A 26,540-nucleotide genomic window follows, 5' to 3' on the forward strand; every position below is an offset into this window, starting at 1 on the left:
AGCCTCCCATGCTCTACCCTCTATTAACTTGAGGTCACCCAAATCTCTCCCACACACGGCCTACTTTACAGAATGTTTTGTTCACCCATCACATGACCAAATGTTTGCTGATCTATGTGGTTCTTGATTAAACAATACCACGACTTTGAGGTTTCCCTTATTTTCAATTCATTCTATGGCCTCATCCCTCCCAAAAAGTTCCGACAAAAATCTCTCCAGCTCTTTGCTTACCTTCCTGATGAAAACCTACTTCTTTTTATTCATTGGCCTGAAATGCTGTTTGCCTCAGGGTCAGGTTTTGCTCCATGTTATTCCTTTGAAGCACCTTGGAATGTTTTATGATGTCGAAACTACCAGATAAATGCTTGTGGGCTTTAGCCAAAGTCTTGCCAGCACTTACTGGTGTTATTGCGTTGTTCAGAATGGCTAATGTATACAGTTGTCGTAGCAACACTGTAAGTGTAATTATTGAAAAAACATGTCTGGAATATGATATAGAAAAAAAGTATTATGCAACTTATCCTTGCTTCCAATCTGTATCTGTCACCCATTAGTCACCAAACCACCACTGAGCTGATGTGGAGAGTCCTCCCTGAACTCCACGGAGGCTGGTATCTTGTCACCATGTCACCCTTTATTTACATGTCAAAAGTCCTTGACTCTAGTACTGCCTGTTCAGAGTCAGCTCTGAGACTGCCAGAATCTCTGACACTTCTTCCTCTTTGTGAGTGAGAACTTTGAGGAGCTGAGAAATGGACTTGAACAGATCAAGATTGATGAAGTTGATGTGTTGGAAATTTTGGCAAACATTAAGATTGATAAGTCCCCAGGGCCAGACCAGATTTATCCCAGACTGCTCCGGGAAGTGAGAAAGGAGGTTGCTAAGCAGCTGGTGAAGATCTTTGCTTCCTCACTCTCCATGGGAGTCGTACCGGAGGGAAGCAAATGTTGTTCCTCTTTTCAAGAAAGGTAATAGGGAAATCCTTGGCAATTACAGACCAGTCAGTCTTACATCTGTGGTCAGCAAAGTTTGGAAAGAATTCTAAGGGATAGGATTTATGACTATTTGGGAAAGCATAGCATGATTAAAGGCAGTCAGCATGGTTTTGTGAGGGGCAGGTCATGTCTAACTAATCTTATTGAGTTCTTCAAGGAGGTGACAAGACAGGTCGATGGAGGTCGAGCTGTGGATGTGGTGTATATGGACTTCAGCAAGGCATTTGATAAGATTCCCTACAGTAAGTCAGGATGTTTGGGATACAGGGAGATTTGGCTGTCTGGATTCAGAATTGGTTGGCTGACTGAAGTGGTTGTAGATGGAAAGTATTCTGCCTGGAGGTCAGTGGTGAGTGATGTCCCGCAGGGCTCTGTTCTTGCTCTGCTTGTTATAGTTTTTATAAATGACTTGGATGAGGAGGTTGAGGGGTGGGTTAGTAAATTTGCAGATGATACAAAGGTTGGAGGTGTTGCCGATAGTATCGAGGATTAATGCAGGCTGCAGCGCGACATAGACAGGATGCAGAGTTGGGCTGAGAAATGGCAGATGGAGTTCAACCTGGATAAATGCATTTTGGAAGGTCGAACTTGAATGCTGAATATAGGATTAAAGACAGGATTCTTGGCAGTGAGGAGGAACAGAGGAATCTGGGTGGTCAAATACATAGGTCCCTCAAAGTTGCCACCCAAATGGGTAGGGTTGTTAAGAAAGCATAACGTGTTTTGGCTTTCATTAACAGGGAGATCGAGTTTAAGAGCCGCAAAGTTTTGCTGCAGCTCTACAAGTCCCTGGTGAGACCACACTTGGAGTATTGTGTCCAGTTCTGGTTGCCCCACTATAGGAAAGATACAGAGGCTTTGGAGAGGGTGCAAAGAAGGTTTACCAGGATGCTTGCCTTATGAAGAAAGGTTGAATAAGCTTGGACTTTTCTCTCTGGAGAGAAGGAGGAAGAGAGGTGACCCGATCGAGATATACAAGGTAATGAGAGGCATAGATAGAGTCAATAGCCAGAGATCTTTCCCCAGTTCAGTATTGACTGGTACGAGGAGTCATAATTTGAAGATATTAGGAGGAAAGTATAAAGGAGACGTCAGAGGTAGGTTCTTTACGCAGAGAGTTGTGAATGCATGGAGTGCGTTGCCAGCTGTAGTGGTGGAAGCAGAGTTACTGGGGATACTTCAGTGATTGCTGGACATGCACATGGATAGCAGTGAGTTGAGGGGTGCATAGGTTAAGTTACTATATTTTACATTAGGATTAAACCTCGGCACAACATTGTGGGCCAAAGGGCCTGTTCTGTGCTGTATTTTTCTATGTTCTGTGTTCTTTTTTTTCGCACACTGAGCCAGCTCTCAGAGTGAACAGAACCTCTGATACTCCTGTTTATTTTTTCTTTTTTTTTCTGTTTTGTTACTGCTAACCCCCACACTACCGCCTAACTGTGGTAGTGCTTATTTTTTCCCCAGCGCCCATGGTGTGTGTGTGCATTGTTCTCCTTTTATCTGTCACCCTGGGCTGTCTGATTGGACCAGATTAATAGCCCCAATCAGAGAACTCATATTCTATGAGGTCCAGCTGGGTGACCTCATTACAATCACTTCATCCCTCCCTCTCTGAGTCCGAGAAGATAGGCTGGTCCGTTTTCCTGGAGAGCTTCCTGGGGCACTTTAGCACAGGGTCAGGTTCCTCCGACTCAATGCCCAATATGGGTGGTGTATAATACACAGGAGACTGCCCCTTGCTTCAGAAGCGCCTTGTTGGAATTTTACTCCCTCCTTCTGGTGGCAATAACATCAAGATGGCTACATATGTCATATCCATCTCTGATTCTGAGGACCCATCAATGTGCGATGGAAAGGGTGGACCCATGGGTTCCGGCAGCCTTTCTGACGGTTCCAATGGGCAGGGCATATTTTGCTCTCACACCATTTGTGAATTCATGCCTTTCATATGGTCCACATGCTTGTTCGGTACCTTTGCATGTACCCAAACTTGATACGTCACTGGACTTGACCTCGTGTTGACAATGCCTCTTACCCACACAGGGCCATTGGTTACTCCACCAAACATTGTCCGCAGGTGCTGTTTCACTCTCCCCCCTCAGGTCAGGGAAGATCAGATTTCATCTGGTGTGGAGTCTTCTCCCCATTAGCAACTCCTGCTGGAGCTATCCCTCTAGTTGCATGAGGGGTGGCCGTACAATCAAATAATAACTGGAACATTTTGGTACCGAGTGAAGCTGTAGGCTGTTTCTTTATGCCTGCCTTCAAAGTTTGGTCTGCTCTTTCTGCCAGGTCATTGGATGATGGATGGTATGGACTTTAGGAAATACTCTAATTTCCTGCTGATAAATGATGGCCCATGAAAGGACCTGCATAATCAACATGCAATTGAGTCCATTCCCATGATGTTGAGGAACTGGTGCTGGTGATTATTTTCCTTGTTAGCACTCTGGGCACTGTACCACCAACACAGCTATTAATACGTAAAGGCCTAGCCTTATGACATAATTTCTCGCCAACATATTCATTTTGGAAACCCCCGAATGGCCCTGGTGGAGTTCAGCCACTATCTGGTGGCAATCTTTGCTCAGGAAAAACAGTATTGCTCCCCATAATAATATGCCATCCTCTACAGTGATCTGGTCTCTCCAGGTCCAAAAAGGTTTGAGTTCTGGCTGTGATGGCTCTTTGGTTTCCCCTGTCACCACCATTTTGACAGGACTGGAGTCCCCCCCGGACTGTCCAAAGTCTGATATTGTCAGCTGTGACACATCCATAAGATTTGATGCCATTATGGACTCTTCCATTGGGAATACCATCAGTAGTGCATTTGCTAATGGGAGGTATCTCAATGCATCTGCATTCACTACTTGGCCTCACGGACGGTAATCATATGCACTTAGTATTAGAGCCCACTGCTGAATATGGTCCTTGCTATGGACAGCCACTGCCTTCTCCTCTTTAAGCAGACCAAGTAGGGGGTTGTGGTCCATTATTATTAAATTTTTATCCGTAAAGGCATTGGTGGAACTTCCTCACTCCAAATATGACCACCAATCCTTCTTTCTCTATCTCAGCGTCTTTACACTCTACAATGGCCAAAACCATGGATGGGACACCAAAAAGCTAACATCACCTCGATGCCATGCAGGGAGGCATTGCATGTCAGTACCAGATAATAGGTGCCAACACCTTAGAGGACGATAGGTGTTTCTTCACTTCCCTAATATCTAGGTCTTGTCAATGCCACCATTTCCAAGTCTGACCCTTTTCTAGGAGTTGATGCAAAGGTGCCAGGATGGAGGCCAGGCATGTACGAACTTTCCGTAATAATTCACCAGCTCAAGGAAAGACCTAAGCTCCAGATGTTGGAGCCAGGGTACCTTTGATTGTCCTCACATTACCTTCCAACAGGTGTGACCCTGCTTTGTCAATTCTGTAGCCCAAGTAGGTCCTGTAGAGTGCCTGGAACATACATTTTTCCTTCAAAGATGTGGAGTGCTGGTATTGGACTGGAATGGACAAAGTCAGTAGTCATATGCTACTGGGTTGTAGTCCAACGAGTTTAGTTGAAATCATAATCTTTTGGTGCGCTGCTCCTTCTAACTTCCACCCTATACATGTTAAAGAAACCATCTCCAATGGGCAGGCCCTGTGTATACAGGATCTGCTCAGACAAGGAGGAATGCAATGAACACCTAAAGATGTTGAAAGATGCCCTCGTACGAACAGGATACGATGCACAACTCAATGATCACCAGTTCGGATGTGCCACAGCGAGAAATCCTCAGAAGACAGACACAGGACACGACTGGCAGAGTACCCTTCATTGTCCAGTACTTCCCCAGAGCAGAGAAACTACGCCATGTTCTCTGTAGCCTTCAACATTTCATCAATGATGACAATTATCTCGCCAAGATTACCCCTACACCCTCACTTCTCATCTTCAAACAACTGCCAAACTTCAAACAGACCATTGTTCACGGCACACTACCCAACCTTCAGGACAACCTTGACCACGACACCACACAACCCTGCCATGGCAACCGCTACAAGACATGTCAGCTCATTGATACTGCCATCATCAGTGGGAACACCACACACCACATACAAGACAAATACTCACGTGACTCCGCCAATGTTATGTACCTCATACACTACAGGCAAGGATGCCCCAGGACATGGCACATTGGTGAGACCATGCAGACTCTATGACAACAGATGAACGGACACCCACACAACAATCGCCAGACAGGAATGTTTTCTCCCAGTCGGGGAACACTACATGCGGTCAAGGACAAACAGCCCCTGATCTTTTGGTAAGGGTCCTCCAAAGCGGCCTCAAAGATACATAACAACACAGAATCACCAAACAAAACCTGATAGCCAAGTTCTGTACTCATGAAGACAGCCTCAACCATGATCTTGGGTTCATGTCCCGCCACATGTGACCTCACCACATTGTTCTGTGTCTGTAAAATCTTCCTTACTGCCCTGTTTTGACACCAGCACCTCGGTAACTTGTTATGTTTAATCAGTTTGCACAGTTTTGAATTACCTATTATTTTGGATGGCCCCTTGGAGGTCATAGCACTCCTCCAGCCATTTGGTTTATCTCTAGCACTATCTTATTTTTAATCTTTTGTAATTATCTCTCTGCCTTAATTAATCAGATCACAGGTCATCCCTTCACTTGCTATTCAGCTGTCGAAACTCCACTCACACCATTTTTATTTATCATTTGACCCTCTTAATTACCTCTTAGGGAGTGGCACGGTGGCTCAGTGGTTAGCAATGCTGCCTCATAGCGCCAGCGACCCACTGTCTGTCTGTATGGAGTTTGCACATTCTCCCCATGTCAGCATGAATTTCCTCTGGGTGCTCTGGGTTCCTCCCACAGTCCAAAGATGTGCAGGTTAGGGTGAATTGGCCATGATAAAATTGCCTGTCATGTAGTTGCGTTAGTCAGAGGGAAATGGATTTGGGTGGGTAACTCTTCAGAGGGTCTGCGTGGACTTGTTGGGCTGAAGGGCCTGTTCCCACATTGTAGGGAATCTAATATAAATTCTGTGCCTGCGTATTTCCTGCCTCTTCACCTGATGAAGGAGCAGTGTTCTGAAATCTTGTGATTTCAAAAACACCTGTTAGACTATAACCTGGTGTAATGTGACGTCTGTCTTTTTCCCTTCTAAGGCATAAGCCCACCTGGGAGAAATGTCCTCAAATTGCTTCTAATTTGTTTTCCCTATTATTAGAATATCATCTGCATAAATAGCGACCTCAGGTAAACCTTGAAAAATGTTCTTCCTGGCCTGCTAAAAAATTGAACATGCTGACAATACCCCAAATGGCGTCTTATATTTTGATATAAACCTTTATGTGTATTAATTGTAGCATACTTCTGGGAATTCTCATCTAATCGCATTTGCAAGAATGCATGCCTCATGTCCAGCTTCATGAAGGATAGAACCCTCCAACCAGTTTTCCTCTTTGCAATTGATTGGGTAACTATCCAGCTGTGAAAAGCTGCTTACCACATGTTTAAAAGGTGAACCGACCTGTTGGGCCTCAAACATTGGTAGGAGCAGTGCTCCCCATTCTGCAAACTGTTCTGATGACTGCTTCACTTTCCAGTTTTCTGACTGCTGCCTCTACACTTGCCCATAAGGCAAATGGCACTGAGTGGGTCTTGCACAGTCATGGAATTGCTTCCTCGTCAATATGCAGGTTGGCCTTGTCTCCTCTGATAGTCCCTAGACCTTCCTGAAAAACCTCTGGGAACTTAATTATAACTTCACTCAGGCAGCCATTTTCTAAATGAAAAATGTTGAGCCAATCTTCAGTGAATCTCTGGCAACCAATGTCACCCTATTAAACTTGGGCCGGAGTCTTTTACTAGAATTAGTGGGAACTGAAACAGCTGCATTCCATAAAAGGCTACAACTGAAGTTTACCCTTAATCTGTAAAAGTTCCCCAGTACAGGTTCTCAGTCGAGCTGAGGTCTTGCATAAACTTAACGGTTGGACACCAGAGTAAATTTTGTTAAAAACTGGTTCTGCAATCACTAAAATGGCTGCGTTGATATTGGTCTCCATTAGAACCAGATAATCATTTACCCAGATGTTTGTTTTGATTGGTTCTGATTTGGATATAGATAGGCTTTCCATGGCATACACTCTCCTGGGTACCGGCCTGTGAATTCTTTTACTTAATTTGGGTACAGTTGGACTCTTTTGCTGTCTCAAGTCTGCATACCAGCAGCAACTGCAATGGCTTGCTGGCCTGGATCCTGAAGAAAATTTTAAACATTTGCCCAAGGCCTGGCTTTGTTTTGGGGTTTTGCTGTGGGCTGACCAAGAGTCCCTCTATTCAGGATATGTCCTTAGTGACGCTATACAATTGCCTGCACTCAAGTGGTGTTCTCCAAGCTCAGTCAGACTGGTGATGGTGCCCATATACATTGGAAAAATCTGTATGTATATGTTTCATTTGCCACATTTTCCAATGATAAAGTCAGTGTCGTGCCTATTTGAAATCAAGTTGGGTTTCAGCTAGTAGGTGCTTTTGCATGGTTACACAATTAATCCCACAAATCAAACAGTTTTTAAGCATCACATTAAGGATTAAACCAAAGTCACATGCTTCTGCCAGCCATCTTAACCTAGTCAAAATCACAATATGGATTCCACTGATTCTCAAATTACCAACTAAAAACAACAGCATCTCAGAAGTAAAGGAGGCTTGGGGTCTGAATGTTCCTTAATCATGTCCATCAATTGTTGAAAGGCTTTTGTATCTGGGGCCTCAGGGAAAGTTAAGGTCCTAATAACAGAAAAAGCGATGGCTCTACAGGCTGTCAGGAGAATTACTTGTTGCTTTTGATCTGCTCCAATGTCATTTGCCCAGAAAAGTAATGCATTCTTTCAACACACTGGGCCCAATCTGCACCAGCAGGATTGAACAAGTTGTTTCCCAAACAAAGGTATGATGCCAGAAATACTTACCTGAACTCAAAGACGACTGTTGTGAGCAAGTTTCTTCAGGAATGTCCTTTACTCTCGTTGACACTGAAATAACTCCACAGTGGCTGGTATCCCATTACTAAGTAACCCTTTATTTCCACATGAAACATTCTTGACCCTGTATTTGTCTTTTCAGAGTCAGCTCTCAGCATGTCAGAATCTCTGACACTCGTTTTTTCTATTTTCCCCACACTACTGCCTAACAACGGTCGTGCTTATATTTTCCCCAGCATCCGTGATGTGTGTGTGCAGGTGTGAGACACAGTGAAAGACACAAGGTGTACAAATCTTTCTTCATTTTCCAAGAAAGGAAACACCCGAGTGGCCAGTGACAAGCAGTACCCTTCTCATCAAAGGGCAATGCTGTGTGATCAAACAGTGAAGGGGAGGGCAGGTATTAAATCACTCCCTGCGGTGCTCACCTCTCCCTGAAAACCTCGAGGGTGTCGGTAGACACTACATGCTCCTTCTCCAGGGACACCTGGGCACGGACGTAACCACGGAAGAGGGGCAGGCAATCGGCCATAACGACCCCCTCCATGGCCCGCTGCCTGGACCTGGACACTCTTGTTTAGATCTGTCAGCCAGGACTCCCTGATTGGATTGGATTAACGGCCCCAATCAGGAAGCTCATATTTATGAGGTCCACCTAGCTGACCTCATTATAATCACCACTTTGACTCGGTCAGCATTACAGCTCACTGATGTCACAAGGTGACATAGCCTTCTGGGAAGAACAACATATGAATTCTGCCTGTATGTTTTTGCAGCTCAAGTTAAAATCACTGCTCACGATTCAGATTGTGGGAAACAACCCTCTGATCCCGAGTTAAAAATTTCCCTTATTCTGCCCTAGGAGAAACAACAATCATAAACTCGTGTGAATGAATTAAATTCACCCAATATCAGCTGCTCTAAGGCATGGATAAGTGACCCATCAATGGATAATAAAAGTAGTTTAGAAAACATGGGGATACTCTGTTTTTTTAATCAAGGAATAGAGTTTAAGAACAGGGAGGTGATGCTGGAACTATATAAAATGTTGGTTGGTCCACAGTCAGAATTTTGTCTGCAGTTCTGGAAACCACATTGAAGGGGGGATGTGATTGAAAGGGTGCAGAGGAGATTTACCAGTATGTTGCCTGGGAGTGAGAGTTTCAGTTGTAAAGAGAGACTGGATGGACTGGGCCTGTCTCCTCAGAGCAGAGGAGATTGAGGCTGAGTGTGATTGAGATGTATAAAATTGTGGGGGGCATATATAGGATAGACACAAAGATCAATTAACAGCCACAGACATAAGGTAAAGGGGTAGAGGTTTAGAGGGAAAGTGAGGAAAAACCTTTTCGCCCAGAGAGTGATGGGAGAGGCAGAAACGCTCAAAAGTATTTACATGTGCACTTGTGATGTCAAGGCAAACAAGGTGACAGGCCAAGTGCTGGGAAATGGGGTCAGAATATGAGTTGAAAAATGTCGTGCTGGAAAAACACAGCAGGCCAGGCAGCATCCGAGGAGCAGGAGAATCGATGTTTCGGGCATAAGCCCTTCTTCAGGAATGAGGCTGGTGTGCCAAGCGGGCTGAGATAAAAGGTAGAGGGAGGGAATTTGGGGGAGGGGCACTGGGAATACGATAGGTGGAAGGAGGTGAGGGTGAGGGTGATAGGCCGGAGAGGGGGTGGGGGCGTAGAGGTTGGGTAGAAGATTGCAGGTCAAGAGGGTGGTGCTGAATCTGGGGGTTGGGACTGAGATAAGATGGGGGGAGGGGAAATGAGGAAGCTGGAGAAATCTACATTCATCCCGTGTGGTTGGAGGGTTCCTAAGCGGAAGATGAGGCGCTCTTCCTCCGGGCGTCGTGTGTCCAGGGTCTGGCAATGGCATACCAGCCTCATTCCTGAAGAAGGGCTTGTGCCCGAAACGTCAATTCCCCTGCTCCTCGGATGCTGCCTGGCCTGCTGTGTTTTTCCAGCACGACATTTTTCAATTCTGGTACTCCAGCATGTGCAGTCCTCACTTTCTCCTCAGAATATTAGTTGCTTGTTTTTGATTGATGCAGTGTCAATGGGCTGAAGGGTCATTTCTGTGCTGTCAACCTCTAAGACTCTATAAAAGCAAATTACTGAAGATATTGAAGATCTGAAAAGCAAAAGAACCTGGGGGGGGGGGGGGGGGGGGGTTAAACTAACTCTGCAGGGACATGGGAACCTAGACTGTAGCTTTAGGGTGCAGGACCTGGAGTGTAGGGAGGTTAGGAACATGGCATCAATCTCAAACGAGGGTGCCTGTAAACAGGAAAGTGGCTTGAAGTGTGTATACTTCAATGCAAGAAGTATACGAAATAAGGTAGGTGAACTTGCAGCGTGGGTTGGTACCTGGGACTTCGATGTTGTGGCTATTACGGAGACATGGGTAGAACAAGGACAAGATTGGTTGTTGCATGTTCCAGGGTTTAAATGTTTTAGTAGGGTCAGAGGTGGGGGTAAAAGAGGGGGAGGTGTGGCATTGCTTGTCAAAGATATTATTACAGCGGTGGAAAGGACAATGGATGAAGACTCGCCATCTGAGGTAGTTTGGGCTGAGGTTAGGAATAGGAAAGGTGAGGTCACCCTGTTAGAAGTTTTTTACAGGCCTCCTAATGGTCCTAGAAACGTAGATGAAAGGATTGCGAGGATGATTTAGGAGAAGAGTGAAAGTAATAGGGTGGTTGTTATGGGGGACTTTAACTTTCCTGATATTGATTGGGAAAGCTATAGCTCTAGTTCGTTAGATGGGTCGGTGTTTGCCCAATGTGTGCAGGAGGGTTTCCTGACACAACATGTAGATAGGCCAACAAGAGGTGAGGCCATACTGGATTTGGTTCTGGGTAACGAACCAGGCCAGGTGTTAGAATTAGAGGTAGGTGAGCACTTTGGGGACAGTGACCACAATTCGGTGACTTTTATTCTAGTGATGGAGAGGGATAAGTGTGCACTGCAGGGCAAGAGTTATAGCTGGGGGCAGGGAAATTATGATGCAGTGAGGCATGACTTAGGATGCGTGGCTTGGAAAAGTAGGCTTCAAGGCAAGGGCGTAATTGATATGTGGAGCTTGTTCAAGGAGCAACTATTGAGTGTCCTTGATAAGTATGTACCTGTCAGGCAGGGAGGAAAGGGTCGTGTGAGGGAGCCGTGGTTTAATAAGGAATTGGAATCCCTTGTTAAATGGAAGAGGGCGGCCTATGTAAAGATGAGGCGTGAAGGTTCAATTGGGGCATTTGAGAGTTATAAGGTAGCCAGGAAGGACCTGAAGAGAGAGCTAAGAGCAGCAAGGAGGGGACATGAAAGGTCCTTAGTTGGTAGGATTAGGGAAAACCCTAAGGCTTTCTATAGGTATGTCAGGAATAAAAGAATGACTAGGGTAGGAATAGGTCCAGTCAAGGATAGTAGTGGGAAGTTGCGTGTGGAGGCTGAAGAGATTGGGGAGACACTGAATGAAAACTTTTCGTCAGTATTCACTGAACAGGACATTGTTGCCGATGTGAATACTGAGTCACAATTAAGTAGAATGAATGGCTTTGAGGTATGTAGAGAAGAGGTGTTGGAAATTCTGGAAAGGGTGAAAATAGATAAGTCCCCTGGGCCTGATGGCATTTATCCTAGGATTCTCTGGGAAGCAAGGGAGGAGATTGCAGAGCCATTGGCCTTGATTTTTATGTCCTCGTTGTCTACAGGAGTAGTGCCAGAAGACTGGAGGCTAGCAAATGTGGTTCCCTTGTTCAAGAAGGGGAGTAGGGATAACCCTAGTAACTATAGGCCGGTGAGTCTCACTTCTGTTGTGGGCAAAGTCTTAGAGAGAATTGTAAGGGTTAGGATTTATGAACATCTGGATAGGAATAATGTGATCAAGGATAGTCAGCATGGTTTTGTGAAGGGCAGGTCGTGCCTCACAAACCTTCTTGAATTCTTTGAGAAGGTGACTAAGGAGGTGGACGAGGGGAAAGCGGTAGATGTGGTGTATATGGATTTTAGTAAGGCGTTTGATAAGGTTCCCCATGGTAGGCTACTTCAAAAAATACGGAGGTATGGCATTGAGGGTGAGTTGGAGGTTTGGATTAGGAATTGGCTGGCTGGAAGAAGACAGAGGGTAGTAGTTGATGGTAAAGGTTCATCTTGGAGTGCCGTTACTAGCGGTGTTCCGCAAGGATCTGTTTTGGGACCATTGCTGTTTGTCATTTTTATAAATGACCTGGAGGAGGAGCTAGAAGGTTGGGTGAGCAAGTTTGCGGATGATACGAAAGTCGGAGGAGTTGTTGACAGTGAGGAAGGATGTGGCAGGTTATAGCAGGATATAGATAAGCTGCAGAACTGGGCAGAAAGGTGGCAAATGGAGTTCAATGTAGTTAAGTGTGAGGTGATTCACTTTGGTAAGAGTAACAAAAAGATGGGGTACTGGGCTAATGGTCAGATACTTGGTAGTGTGGATGAGCAGAGGGATCTTGGTGTCCATGTACACAGATCTTTGAAAGTTGCCACCCAGGTAAATAGTGCGGTGAAGAAGGCATATGGCGTACTGGCTTTTATTGGTAGAGGAATTGAGTTCCGGAGTCCTGAGATCATGTTGCAGTTGTATAAGATTCTGGTGCGGCCGCATCTGGAGTATTGTGTGCAGTTTTGGTCGCCATACTACAGGAAGGATGTGGAGGCACTGGAACGGGTGCAGAGGATGTTTACCAGGATGTTGCTTGGTATGGTAGAAAGATCGTATGAGTAAAGGCTGAGGCACTTGGGGTTGTTTTCATTGGAGAAAAGAAGGTTTAGGGGTGACCTGATAGAGGTGTACAAGATGATTAGGGGTTTAGATAGGGTTGACCATGAGAACCTTTTTCCACGTATGGAGTCAGCTATTACGAGGGGGCATAGCTTTAAGTTAAGGGATGGTAGGTATAGGACAGATGTTAGGGGTAGGTTCTTTACTCAGCGAGTCGTGAGTTCATGGAATGCCCTGCCAGTAGCAGTGGTGGACACTCCCTCTTTATGGGCATTTAAGCGGGCATTGGATAGGCATATGGAGGATAGTGGGCTAGTGTAGGTTAGGTGGGCTTGGACCGGCGCAACGTCGAGGGCCAAAGGGCCTGTACTGCGCTGTATTCTTCTATGTTCTATAGTGACCAGCCTCCGGAAAGGCTTGACCAATCCAGGAACAACAACCAACCTTATTTTAGACACATTTGGAATATTGTGTACAGTTCTGATCGCCACATTACCAGAACAATGTGGATGCTTTGGCGAGGGTGCAGAGGAGGTTCACCAGGATATTGCCTGGTGTGGAGGGTGCTATCTATGAACAAAAATTGAGATTTGAATTATTTTCATTAGAAAGATGGAGGTTGAGGGGGACCTGATTGAGGTCTTCAAAATTATGAGAGGTATGGGCAGGGTGGATAGCAAGAAGCTTTTTCCCAGAGTGGGGGACTCAATTACTAGGGTTCACAACTTCAAAGTGAGATGGAAAAGTTTGAGAGATATGCATTGAAAGATCTTTACGCAGAGGGTGATGGGTGCCTGGAATGCATTACCAGCAGAGGTGGTAAGGTTGGGTATAATAGCATCATTTAAGATAAGTGGGCAGGGAGCAGAGGGATACAGATCCTTAGAAAATAGGCGACAGGTTTAGATAGAGGATCTGGATCGGAGCAGGCTTGGACGGCCGAAGGGCCTGTTCCTTTGCTGTAATTTTCTTTGTTCTTTGCTCTTAAGGGAACTGGAGAATGTGGAGGCTCGATGGAACCAACCACAAGAACGTCTGGAGTGCCTGTGGCTCTGACCCGTCCTGAGGACCCCATTGGGAGCACACACGCACTTTCTGAAGTGGCAGATTTTCATCATCAATGCCCAGGATCAAGCAGAAGTAGATGCCTCGTAAGGAAACATGGGAGATGCGCTGGGCTGCAAGTGAGACTGAAACAACATAGTTTCAAGTTAACCACACACACACACACACATACTCCTAGCAAATGTACAAGTCATTCAGTACAAAATGGACGAACCTAAAGCTAGACTCACCTTCCGGATTGAACTGAGAGCCTGCTGTGTGCTCTGTTTTACAGAGCTGTGGCTCACTCCTGCTACCATCTCAATTTACTGAGTGAACTGCCTAGCATCCTCCGGCAATGTGAGGGACATGGGGTGCACATCCTAATCAACGCCTCCTGGTGCTCAGTTGTGGGGACCCTGGTGAGTTACTGCTCCCTGACTGAGAAGATCTTACAGTAAATTGCTGTCCATACTACCTGCATGTCTACATCCCACCCCATGTGGAAGTGAAGAGTGCACCCTGAGGCCTAATTCATTTCAGTTTGTGGCTTCAACCAGGCCAAACTCAAGAGTGTGCTACCAAAATGTCATCAACACATCTCCCGTCCCACCAGGGATCCGAACATCATTGACCATTCCTTCACAACCATTAAAGATGCCTACCACTTCATCCCTCATCGGCAATTTTGGAAAATCAGATCACAACGCAGTGTTCTTCCTCCTGGTTTACAGTAGAGATCGAAGCATGAAGATCCAGTCCAGAAGGTGGTGCAGTTTTGGTCTGGGGCAGTGGAAGAGCTTCTATTGGAATCAGTGGGCTGGGACATAATGAAGAACTCAGTGGATAATTTAAATGAACATGCCCCACCATTACAGACTTCATTACCAAGTGTGTAGAAGACTGCGCGCCAAAAAAGGTTAATCTGAATGTTCCCCAACGAGAAACCCTGAATGAACTGGAAGATCTATTGCCTATTGAAGTCCAGGTGTGTGGTGTTCAAGTCAGACAATCCAGATCTTTACAGGACATCCAGATACAACCTCCACATGGTCACTGGAGATGCCAAGAGGCCATACCAGACGAAGCTAGATGTCTAACCTGAGCAGACGGACATCCGTCATTTGTGACAAGCCCACACAACACAATGGGCTGCAAAGTGAAGCGGAACAGAATAGTAGACAAAAATACACTTCTCCTGATGCCCTCCATGCATTTTGAGCTTATTTCAAACAGAGGGTCAGTGAAATGGTATCACCTGCCCCGACAGCTTCAGATGCACTTGTTCCCTCAGCCACCGCTGCAGATGTCAGATCAGTCTTCATGAGAGTCTATCCATGGAAAGCTACTGGCCAGATGGAGTTCCTTGGCCATGCACTCAGATCCTGTATGGACCAGCTGGTGGGAGTATTCGCTAACATCCTTAACCGCTACTTACTATGATCTGAAATCCTCACCTGTTTTAAAGAAGACCACCATCATCCTGGTGCCAAAGAAAAATGATGCATCCTGCCTCAATGACTACTGCCTGGGGGCTCCGACCTCCATCATCTCTGTCAATGTCAGCATGATAAAAGAGTTGGTCATTGAATTCAGGAAGCGAGGAGGGCCCAATCCTATCTCCATCAATGGTGCTGATGTGGAGATGTTCAGGATCTTCAAGTTCCGAGGCATGACTAATCCAGCAGGGGGATGGGAACTAATGTGCCTATCCCCTGCAGTTTTCTTCCCCATCCTATGCTTCCTAAATTTTGCCTAATCGCACCGTAATTGCCTTTCCCCTAGCTGTAACTCTTGCCCAGTGGTATACACATATCCTTTTCTATCACTAAAGTAAACATAATAGAATTGTGATCGCTATCACGAAAGTGCTCATCTACTTCCAAGTCTAACATCTGGCTGGGCTCATTACCCAGTACCAAATCTAATGTGGCTTCGCCCCTTGTTGGCCTGTCTACATACTGTGTCAGGAAGCCCTCATGCACACACTGGACAATTGTAGTTCGAGTATAGAAAAAGTTGAGAATAGGGAGGTCCGAAAACAAGATGGCACCGGCAAGCAAGAAGTTGGTTTGAAGTGTGTCTACTTCAATGCCAGGAGAATCCTGAATAAGGTGGGTGAACTTGCAGCATGGGTTGGTACCTGGGACTTCGATGTGGCCATTTCGGAGACATGGTTAGAGCAGGGACAGGATTGGTTGTTGCAGGTTCCAGGATTTAGATGTTTCAGTAAGAACATAGAAGATGGCAAAAGAGGGGGAGGTGCGGCATTATTGGTCAAGGACAGTATTACAGTTGCAGAAAGGATGTTTGGGGACTTGTCAACTGAGGTAGTATAGGCTGAGGTTAGAAACAAGAAAGGAGGGGTCACCTGTTGGGAATTTTCTATAGGCCTCTGAACAGTTCCAGAGATGTAGAGGAAAGGATAGCAAAGATGATTCTTGATAGGAGTGAGAGACACAGGGTAGTTGGTCATGGGGGACTTCAACTTTTCATATATTGACTGGGAACACTATAGTATGAGTACTATCGATGGGTCAGTTTTTGTCCAGTGTGTGCATGAGGGCTTCCTGACACAGTATGTAGACAGGCCAACAAGGGGCGAAGCCACATTAGATTTGGTACTGGGTAATGAGCCCAGCCAGATGTTAGACTTGGAAGTAGATGAGCACTTTCGTGATAGCGATCACAATTCTATTATGTTTACTTTAGTGATAGAAAAGGATATGTGTATACCACTGGGCAAGAGTTACAGCTAGGGGAAAGGCAATTACGGTGCGATTAGGCAAAATTTAGGAAGCATAGGATGGGGAAGAAAACTGCAGGGGATAGGCACATTAGAAATGTGGAGCTTATTCAAGGAAAAACTCCTAAGTGTCCTGGATAAGTATGTACCTGTCAGGCAGGGAGGAAGCTGTAGAGTGTGGGAACTGTAGTATACGAAGGAAGTGGAATCTCTGGTCAAAAGGAAGAAGAAGGCTTCTGTTAGGCTGAGATGTGAAGCCTCAGTTAGGGCACTTGAGGGTTATAGGGTAGCCAGGAAAGACCTAAAGAGAGAGCTCAGAAGAGCCAGGAGGAGACATGAGAAGTTGTTGGCGGATAGGATCAGGGTAAACCCTAAGGCTTTCTATAGGTATTTAAGGAATAAAAGAATGACGAGAGTAAGATTAGAGCCAATCAAGGATAGTAGTGGGAAGTTGTGTGTGGAATCAGAGGAGATAGGGGAACCACCTAATGAATATTTTTCAACAGTATTCACTCTAGAAAATGACAATATTGTCTAGGAGAATACTGAGATAAAGGCTACTAGACTAGGTGGGATTGAGGTTCACAAGGAAGAGGTATTAGAAACCCTGCAGCGTGTGAAAATAGATAAGTCCCCTGGGCCAGATGGGATATATCCTAGGATTCTCTGGGAAGCCAGGGAGGAGATTGCCGAGCCTTTGGCATTGATCTTTAAATCGTCATTGTCTACAGGAATAGTGCCAGAAGACTGGAGGATAGCAAATGTGGTTTCCCTGTTCAAGAAGGGGAGTAGAGACAACTCTAGTAATTATAGACCAGTAAGCCTTACTTCAGTTGTTGGTAAAGTGTTGGAAAAGGTTATAAGAGATAGGATTTATAATCATCTAGAAAATAATAATTGATTAGGGATAGTCAGCATGGTTTTGTGAAGGGTAGGTCGTGCCTCACAAACCTTATTGAGTTCTTTGAGAAGGGGATCAAACAGATAGATGAGAGTAAACCGGTTGATGTGGTGTATATAGATTTCAGCAAGGCGTTCGATTACGTTCCCCACAGTAGGCTACTGTACAAATTGCGGAGGAATGGGATTGCGGGAGATATAGCAGTTTGGATCAGTAATTGGCTTGCTGAAAGAAGACAGAGGGTGGTGGTCGATGGGAAATGTTCATCCTGGAGTCCAGTTACCAGTGGTGTACCACAAGGGTCGGTGTTGGGTCCACTGCTGTTCATCATTTTTATAAATGACCTGGATGAGGGCGTAGAAGAGTGGGTTAGTAAATTTGCAGACGACACTAAGGTCGGTGGAGCTGTGGATAGTGACGAAGGATGTTGTAGGTTACAGAGAAACATAGATAAGCTGCAGAGCTGGGCTGAGAGGTGGCAAATGGAGTTTAATGCAGACAAGTGTGAGGTGATTCACTTTGGTCGGAGTAACCGTAATGCAAAGTACTGGGCTAATGGTAAGATTCTTGGTAGTGTAGATGAGCAGAGAGATCTCGGTGTCCAGGTACACAGATCCTTGAAAGTTGCCACCCAGGTTGACAGGGTTGTTAAGAAGGCATACAGTGTTTTAGCTTTTATTAATAGAGGGATCGAGTTCCGGAACCATGAGGTTATGCTGCAGCTATACAAAACTCTGGTGCGGCCACACTTGGAGTATTGTGTACAGTTCTGGTCACTGCATTATAAGAAGGATGTGGAAGCTTTGGAAAGGGTGCAGAGGAGATTTACTAGGACATTGCCTAGTATGGAGGGAAGGTCTTATGAGGAAAGGCTGAGGGCCTTGAGGCTGTTTTCATTAGAGAGAAGAAGTTTGAGAAGTGACTTAATAGAGACATATAAGATAATCAGAGGGTTCGATAGGGTGGACAGGGAGAGCCTTTTTCCAAGAATGGTGACGGCGAGCACGAGGGGGCATAGCTTTAAATTGAGGGGAGATAGGTATAAGACAGATGTCAGAGGTAGTTTCTTTACTCAGAGAGTAGTAAGGGTATGAAATGCTTTGCCTGCGACGGTAGTAGATTCGCCAACTTTAAGTACATTTAAGTCATCATTAGACAGGCATATGGACATACATGGAATAGTGTAGGTTAGGTGGACTTCAGATTGGTATGACAGGTCGTTGCAACAACTTGTTACATAGTACCTAGTACTATTCATGACAGTCAGCAGATTTCCTTATCCATATTTGACCTTATGACTTAAAGTTCATTGGGGGCGCAGTGCACAGAGTCAATGCCAAGCACTTCCAGAACAATTCTGTCTTGACTGTTTGCCACCATTCCTCTGTTGTTTGTCCTGTCTGTTAGGGCATAGATTGGAATGGTGATATCTGGAACATTGTGTGTAAGGTATGATCCGAGTATATAGTATGTCAGACTGTTGCTTGACTAGTCTGTGAGACAACTCTCTCAATTTTGGAAGTAGCCTTTGGATATTCGTAAGGAGGACTTTGCAAGGTTGACAGGGTTGCTGCTTCCATTATCTTAGCCAATTCCAGATGGTCCATCAAGTTTGATTCTCTTCTTTGAGATTTTTTTAAGCAGTTGATACAACTGAATGGTTTGCTTGTCCAAAGGCAGTTAAGAGTCAAATTGCTGTGCATCTGGAATCCCATGTGAACTAGGGAAGGACATTAGTGAGCCAGATGGGGTTTAAGACAATCAGCAATGCTTCATGGCCATCATTACATCATGAGTTCCAGTGAATACAGTGCTGTGGGATTCAAATCTGGGTGTATGGATTACTAATCCAGTGACACTATCAATCTGCCATTGCCACCTCTAAAAGCACTCATGCCCAAAGGAAGTAACCTGGAGTCAATTGGAAAATAGATGCTGACCTGATTCCATTGGGATTTGCCTTTGGTTAATTAATGTTACTTTTCTGATGTTTTCAGTGTCGCTCACAAGGGAATAATTATCCCATTTGACTGCTGGAAATGATGCTGACCTACTCAGAAGTGCCATCTCAACATTCTCAGCTTGTATGAAGACACCGTTCACACACCTTTCACATCATGGGAGGCTCAGACACAGGATTATTAAGAAGTGAGAAAAGTAACTTTTTAGCTCGTTACGCCTAAATCATTCCACATAAACAGCATACACTTAGTTAGAATTGCATATTTTCCTGAAGATGATCTGAAATATAAAGTCAAATAACAAAGATTGAATTCAACATCCAAGGGGTCTATCGAAAAGAAAACAATTTCTTCTGAAACTTATACATTTGATAATCAGACTTTAGAGGATGTGGATAATGCTGCTACAATTACATTTGCGGTTTATCCTGTTCTTCTGAGGATCTGACACTGGATTTCTTTCTGAAACACTTTAGTTCTTGTGGTATTGATGCTTCCACAATAATATACAAGAATCTTTTTACAGCAACAAGAAAAGGACAGAAATACCAATCTAAGTCAGAATAGTTGATGGCTCTGGTGGAAAACCTATGGAGACATTGTCCCTATGACTCTATTTCGTTGAACCTTAAGAAATAGCAGGACTCAAGGTGCAAGGTCAAAGTAAGCTTAGTGACCCTTTGCAGCAACTAAATAGTGCATACTACATTCAGTACAGAAATTAATACCATAAGTATTGCATGTAAAAAAGACATTTCGTAAGATAGGAAAACAGACAAGTAATGAAGAGTCAAGTTAGAAGGTTAAATTAATGTACAATTCTCTAAGCTTGATCGAATTCCACTTTGATATCAGAAACTCAGCAGGTCTGGCAACATTTGTAAAGAGAAAACAAAGTTAACATTTTCAGTCCAGTGACTAATGAGAGTGTGAATGATATCGTGTTCACATTCTAACGGCTACCTTTATGCAGAATTTGGGCTTTTACTGAATGAACAAAAGAAGTTTTAGATAAAATGAGAATCATTTTTATATAAGACTCTCAATCTCCTTTACTTACTTTGATTATCTGCATCTTTCATCTCTATCAGTTCATCACCCACGTTCTCTTCCCTTTGAGGCACTTGCTCACCAATGTTTTTACGTATCAGCAAGAGGGAGAACAGAAGCACCCTACAATGCTTCCAACACACCAGCTATTTAATCGAATCAGGATTATTGTCTTCAATCCTCCGATTCAAATCTATTCAACAGTTCTTAACATCAACATTTTCTAGATATCCAGACCTTTATTTGTCTTTACTAGCTTAAAACTCATTATGTCAAGAGTTTGTTTTATTCTTCTGTAATTGGTATTTAGTTATCCATCAATTATGGGACACTTCACGAGATTTCATTATTCAATGGAAATGAGCAAGCTGCTCTGACCACATGACGTGTGATGTGAGAGAGTAATAAGAGAGTAATTTCAGGTGAGAGCTTCAGATTCCTATTGTAGGTCATCACCATCAGGTGCATCCAAAATGTTTCACTTGCTCAGATTTCCAGCTAAGTTTGTAGAATCAGGAGAATGGTTGTAGAATCAAGGAAATTTTGCAATTTCCCTCAGCTTCTGAATATAGCAAAATACAGATGATCTTGTTTCAAGTGTCAAATGCAAAATGCAGTCTATTTCTGGCCTGCAGATCTGAAAAAAAGATAGTTATGGTAGACTTCTCACTTCAAGGTTTGATTTGCAATTCAACATTACCATCTGTAAGAAACTTCCCAATCTGTCTATTATGACATATCAGGTGGGATGTTTGAGTAAGAAGAGAAGTAAAATTCCATACCAGTCAGAAGTCCTTGTTTTATATCAACCATTATGAAAACTCCTTTTAGGATTATCAGATTATAATCAAGGCACAGGTTACAACACTCACCATTGACCACATAGTTGCCAGATTTCTAATGATCCCAGACATGGATTTCCCCAATGCCAGGTGAAAGTCTTCCATCAAATCTGCAGGCATCCAGCAACAGTGATTTTATCAGCAGCCAGTCACCATGAAGCATTCTCACAAAGGGCAAACCAGGAAATAAAAATGCACTGTTTTTCACTTCAATTAAAATTTGAGTTAAGTAAGTGATTGAAATCAACAAATCGCATTAAGGTGGAAGCCAAAATACCAAATATTAAAACATGAACATTTCAATAGAGACAGACAATTTTGTAATGTAGAGGTTTCTCGGCTGGATAAATATAAAATTATATTCCCGGGGTCAGCAAGACTGTTCAGCAGTGACTGTGAATATAGCATCCCACTTTGCACTTATCCAAAGGGCTTTTACACCAAGCCTTAGGTATAATACGGGAAATTCTCATCAATTCAGATTCTTTTTGTTCACCTGGGAGATGTGGGTGTCACTGGCTGGCCAACATTTATCGCCCATCCCCAGTTGCCCTTGAGAAAATGTTTATGAGCTGCCTTCTTGACCTGCTGCAGTCTATATGCTGTAAGTAGACCCACAATGCCCTTAGGAATTTGACCCAGCGACAATGAAGGAATGGTGATCTATTTCCAAGTCAGGATGGTGAGTGGCTTGGAGAGGAATGTGTTCCCATGTATCTGCTACCCTTGTCCTTCTAGATGGAAGTGGTTGTGGGTTTGGGAGCTGCTGTCTGAGGATCTTTGGTGAATTTCTACTGTGCATCGGGAGATAATCAAAGAATGCGTACAGTGTCGAAGCAGGCCAATCAGCCCACACTGCCTCTTTGAACAGCGTCCCACCCAGACCCACCCCCTACTCTATCCCTGTAACCCTATCCCTGTAACCCTGCATTTTCAATGGCTAATCCACCTAGCCTGCACATCCTTGGACACTATGGGCAATTTAGCATAGTCAATTCACCTGACCTGCACACCTTTGGACTGTGAAACAAGACAAAGCACCTTGTTTCAGTATCTGAGGAGTTGCAAATGGTGCTGATAGTTGTGCAATCATTGGTGAACATCCCCACCTCTGACCTTATGACAGAGGGAAGGTCATTAATGAAGCAGCTTGAAAGTGTTTGTGCTTGAGGAACTCCTGCAGAGATGTCCTAGAGCTGAGATGACCAACATCTAACAACCTCAGCCATTTTCGTATGTTCCAGGTATGACTTTAACACTGGACAGTTTGTCTCCTGATCCCATTTATTCCAATTTTATCAGATTCCTTGATGCTACACTCAGCTGACAAGGGCCGTCACTCTCCCCTCCCCTCTGGAATTCAGCTCTTTAGTACATGTTTGAACCAAGGCTATAATGAGTTCAGCAGCTGAGTGGCCCTGGCAGAAACCAAACTGGGCATCACTGAACAGGTTATTACTGAGCAGATACTGCTTGATAGCACTATTGATGACACCATCCAGCTGATGACTGAGAGCAGATTGATGGGGTGATAAATGGCTGGGTTGAATTTGTCCTGCATTGAGCGTACAGAACACACTTGGGCTATTTTCCACATTGTTGGGTCAATGCCAGTGTTGTAATTGTACTGGAACAGCTTGGCTAGGGGAGCGGCAAGTTCTGAAGCACAAGTCTTCACTACTATTGCCTGAATGTTGTCAGAGCCCATAACTTTTACAATATCCAGTGCCTCCAACCATTTCTTGATATCACATAGAGTGAATTGAGTTGGCTGAAGACTGGCATCTCTAATGCTGGGGACCACTGGATGTGGCCAAGATGGATAATCTATTCAGCACTTCTGGCTGAAGATTGTTGAGAATGCTTTAGCCTTAAGTTTTGCACTTAAGAGTTGAGCTCTTGCATCATTGAGGATGGAGATATTTGTGGAGCCTCCTCCTCCTCCTCCACCACTGAGTTGTTTAATTGTGCACTAGTATTCATGACTGGATGTGACAGGACTTGCAGGGCTTAGATTTGACCCATTGCTTGTGGGATTGCTTAGCTCTATCACTTGCTCCTTATGCTGTTTGGCATGCAAGTAGTCCTGTTTGGTGGCTTCACCAGGTTGACACTGCATTTCAGGTATGTTGGGTGCTGTTCTAGCTCCCATATATTAGGAAGGAGGACTTTACAGATTCACAGCTATTTCTAATTGACTGAAGACTCAAGGCTGAACACAGTGCATAGAAAAGCATACAATCCCTAATACCAATGATGCCATCAAAATTGAAAAACCTCTGCTTTCACACAAATACTAATGATATTAGTTCCACAGCAGCTTAACAATTTACTCATCTTTCAAACTGCAGATGATCCATCAACATCAGTGTACTGTTCCCAATTCAAAATTCAACACTCAATGAAATGTCATGCTCCATCAAAATCTGAGGTTACAATACATGCTCTGTATGTATAACTTGGTTTGGTTAAGCTTTAATGTCAGCTTCTCCTCTATGTCTCCAGTTATAAAGGGCTTTACCTTGCTAACACCTCAAAAATCACAGAATGTTTTGAAAACATTACTCATTGCCATATGTACTTGGTGTTTTCATTATTTAACTCCAAAATAACAATAATGTGTTGTTTACATTTTTGAAAGAAAGCACCTAAGTTACAATGGAGTTGAGAGAACTTGAATATCAGCTGTGACTCAATGATTTTTATTAATTGCTAACTGCCTGCAGGTGGTGCTGGTGAGCTGCCTTCTTGAACCACAACAAGCCTGAGGATATCCACTCATCAACAGCACTAATGGGATGGAGTTCCAGCAATAAAGAAGAAAAATGATATTGTTCAAAGTCAAGACAGTGTGTACCAGTCACCAATTGGTAGAGGGTAGCTTCAGACTCAGAGGCTGTAGGTTGAAAACTCACTCCAAAGACTTGAGACCCAAGATTGTCAAGTTTATCGTCCAGTGCAGTAATAAGGGGGTGTTGCAGTTGGATACAAAATCTTTCTGATATTGAACTGAGGCCCAATTTTCTCTCAGGAGATTAAAAAAACCCAACGGCACTAATTTGAAATGGGTCACGGGAGTTGTGTATCCTGAGAACACTCCTCACTCCATTTATCCCTTAATGAAGATCACAAATAGATTTCAGTGGCTTGTGCATGCAAATTAGATACTATGCTTCCAGCACATTCGGACGACACTTCTGAAGTACATCTGTAAAACACTTGTGACATCCTCTGTGTTCAGGAATGCCACTGCACAGAAGAAAGACTTGTATATAAAATGTAAACAGATTCCTGACTGGGACCATACCCCCTCTCCTAAATTGAAAGTCTTTTACCTGTTTTGTCAAGTTTTAATCTGGATTGTGTGACTTTACACATATAACTGAAAAGATCTCACAAGGAGTATTAAACCTTACCAGGTTGAGAGGTTTCATATAAAAATGAAATTCAACCACTCAATACTACCTGGCAAATGGAGGCAATAACTGACAGGAAATGTGAGCATACTCAAAACTGAATACATTAGCTGGGAGTCCCAACAACAGGATTAGAAGTCTTCCAGTAAAGTGGTTTGTGGAGATGACGGGCACAAAAATGTCATTTGCTTATATTTTAACTCTTCATTATGGATGACTATCATGCCCTTTGAAAAATGAAAAGTAGCAGGTACCTTTTTCACCAATTACATCCTCCCTGCAGCATACATACAGGAGAAAACATTTTTGTACTTTGTTTTGAAATAATTGATGAGAAATGCCCGTTCATAGAATGTTTTTTTTTGTGAAAAATGAGTTTGCTTTAAGGCTCAGCTAATTGTTAAATCCATTATAATGAGTAATTATTATTTTACACACTTGATTTTATATATTAAACAAGTAATCTCCTGGTTCACTTTCAGATTAAACTCAAAATACAAATTGCATCCTGTTTAATTCGCCCTTGCTTTTCATCAACATTTTGAAATAGCTTATTGTTGCTCCATAAAGGTAAAAACATTTCATCATACTTTGACAAGAAGCAGCTGTACTAAAGACATACACAGGAATATGATGGGAAGGAATAATACTATTGTGCATGAGGTGAAAGTGGGGAATGCTGTTCCAATAAAAGAACACCCCTACATACTTAACCCTTTCAAAGACATACAGGTCCACATGGAAGTGGATGTGATGCTCAGTGAAAATATCAATGAACTGGGTCAGAGTGAGTGGAGTTTGCAAATCGTGTTAGTTCCCAAACTTGAAGGGACTCAATGATTTTATGTGGAATTTTGGAAGGTCAATGCCATAAGAAAATCAGATTTTTCCCAATTCCAAGATTGGAGGACAATAGAGAGAAAGTTGGACAAGCCACTTACTTCACAATGTTGGACTTAACTGTGCGGTTACTGGCAGATACTTTTATCAGAGGAAGCGAAATAATTTTGTGTTTGTAGCCCCAATGGGCGATATCAATTCAAAGTGATGCCCTTTGGAATAAAGAATGCACTTGCCACATTCCAAAGGCTCATGAATAGAGTTGTGGCCAGATTAACAAATTGTGCAGTCTATCTGGATGATGTGGTGATCTTTAGCGAGTCATGGAAATATCACATGGTACAGTTGGCAGAGCTCATTGAACGATTAAAAGGAGCAAAACTGGTAATAAACTTAAAGAAAACAGAATTTGTGAAGTCAGAGCTGACATTCTTGGGACATAACATCATTCATGGAAAGTTGCCCCCAACGAATGCCACGACGAAGGCCATCAAGGAATTTCCATGACCATCATCAAAGAAAGAGGTGCTTCGATTTTTGGGACTAAGCGTATTCTACCGCGTGGTGGCACCACTAACAGATTTACTGAAGAAGAATATGAAATCTTGGTGGACAGAACAGTGCCAGGAGGACAGAATGCTTGGAGGCATCTGACAATTTAGAAGCAGTATTAACCACCCCACCAAACTTTCTGAAACCTTTCAAAGTTGCAATTGATGCTAGTAACATAAGAGTTGGAGCTGTACTGCTATGGGAAGATGGTGATGGAATTGAACAGCCAATTGGCTACTTTTCAAAGAAACTCAACACCCACCAGAGAACATACTCTACCATTGAAAAAGAATTATTGAATTGGTTCTAGCCTTACAATATTTTAAAGTTTATATGATGAATAATGTGTCAGAGACAGTTACGTACATGGACCACAATCCTCTTACAAATGATTTAAAGACAAAAAATATGAGACTATATTGCCGG

General features: G+C 43.7%; 1 long non-coding RNA gene across 1 annotated transcript in view; it reads right to left on the bottom strand.

The window, feature by feature from the left end:
• Positions 1 to 19,726: 19,726 nt before the first annotated feature.
• Positions 19,727 to 26,540, bottom strand: part of LOC148148224 (uncharacterized) — a 34,465-nt gene continuing 27,651 nt past the window's right edge. The window contains exons 2-3 of the long non-coding RNA XR_015759083.1: positions 21,337 to 21,470; positions 19,727 to 21,101 (exon numbers count right to left, since the gene is read on the bottom strand). This is a non-coding gene — a long non-coding RNA (uncharacterized LOC148148224). The remainder of the gene's footprint in view (positions 21,102 to 21,336; positions 21,471 to 26,540) is intronic.

Source organism: Chiloscyllium plagiosum, unplaced genomic scaffold, assembly GCF_037043375.1.
Source record: "Chiloscyllium plagiosum isolate Xiang-an unplaced genomic scaffold, Cpla_swu_hap1 HiC_scaffold_13, whole genome shotgun sequence".
Taxonomy (NCBI): domain Eukaryota; kingdom Metazoa; phylum Chordata; class Chondrichthyes; order Orectolobiformes; family Hemiscylliidae; genus Chiloscyllium; species Chiloscyllium plagiosum.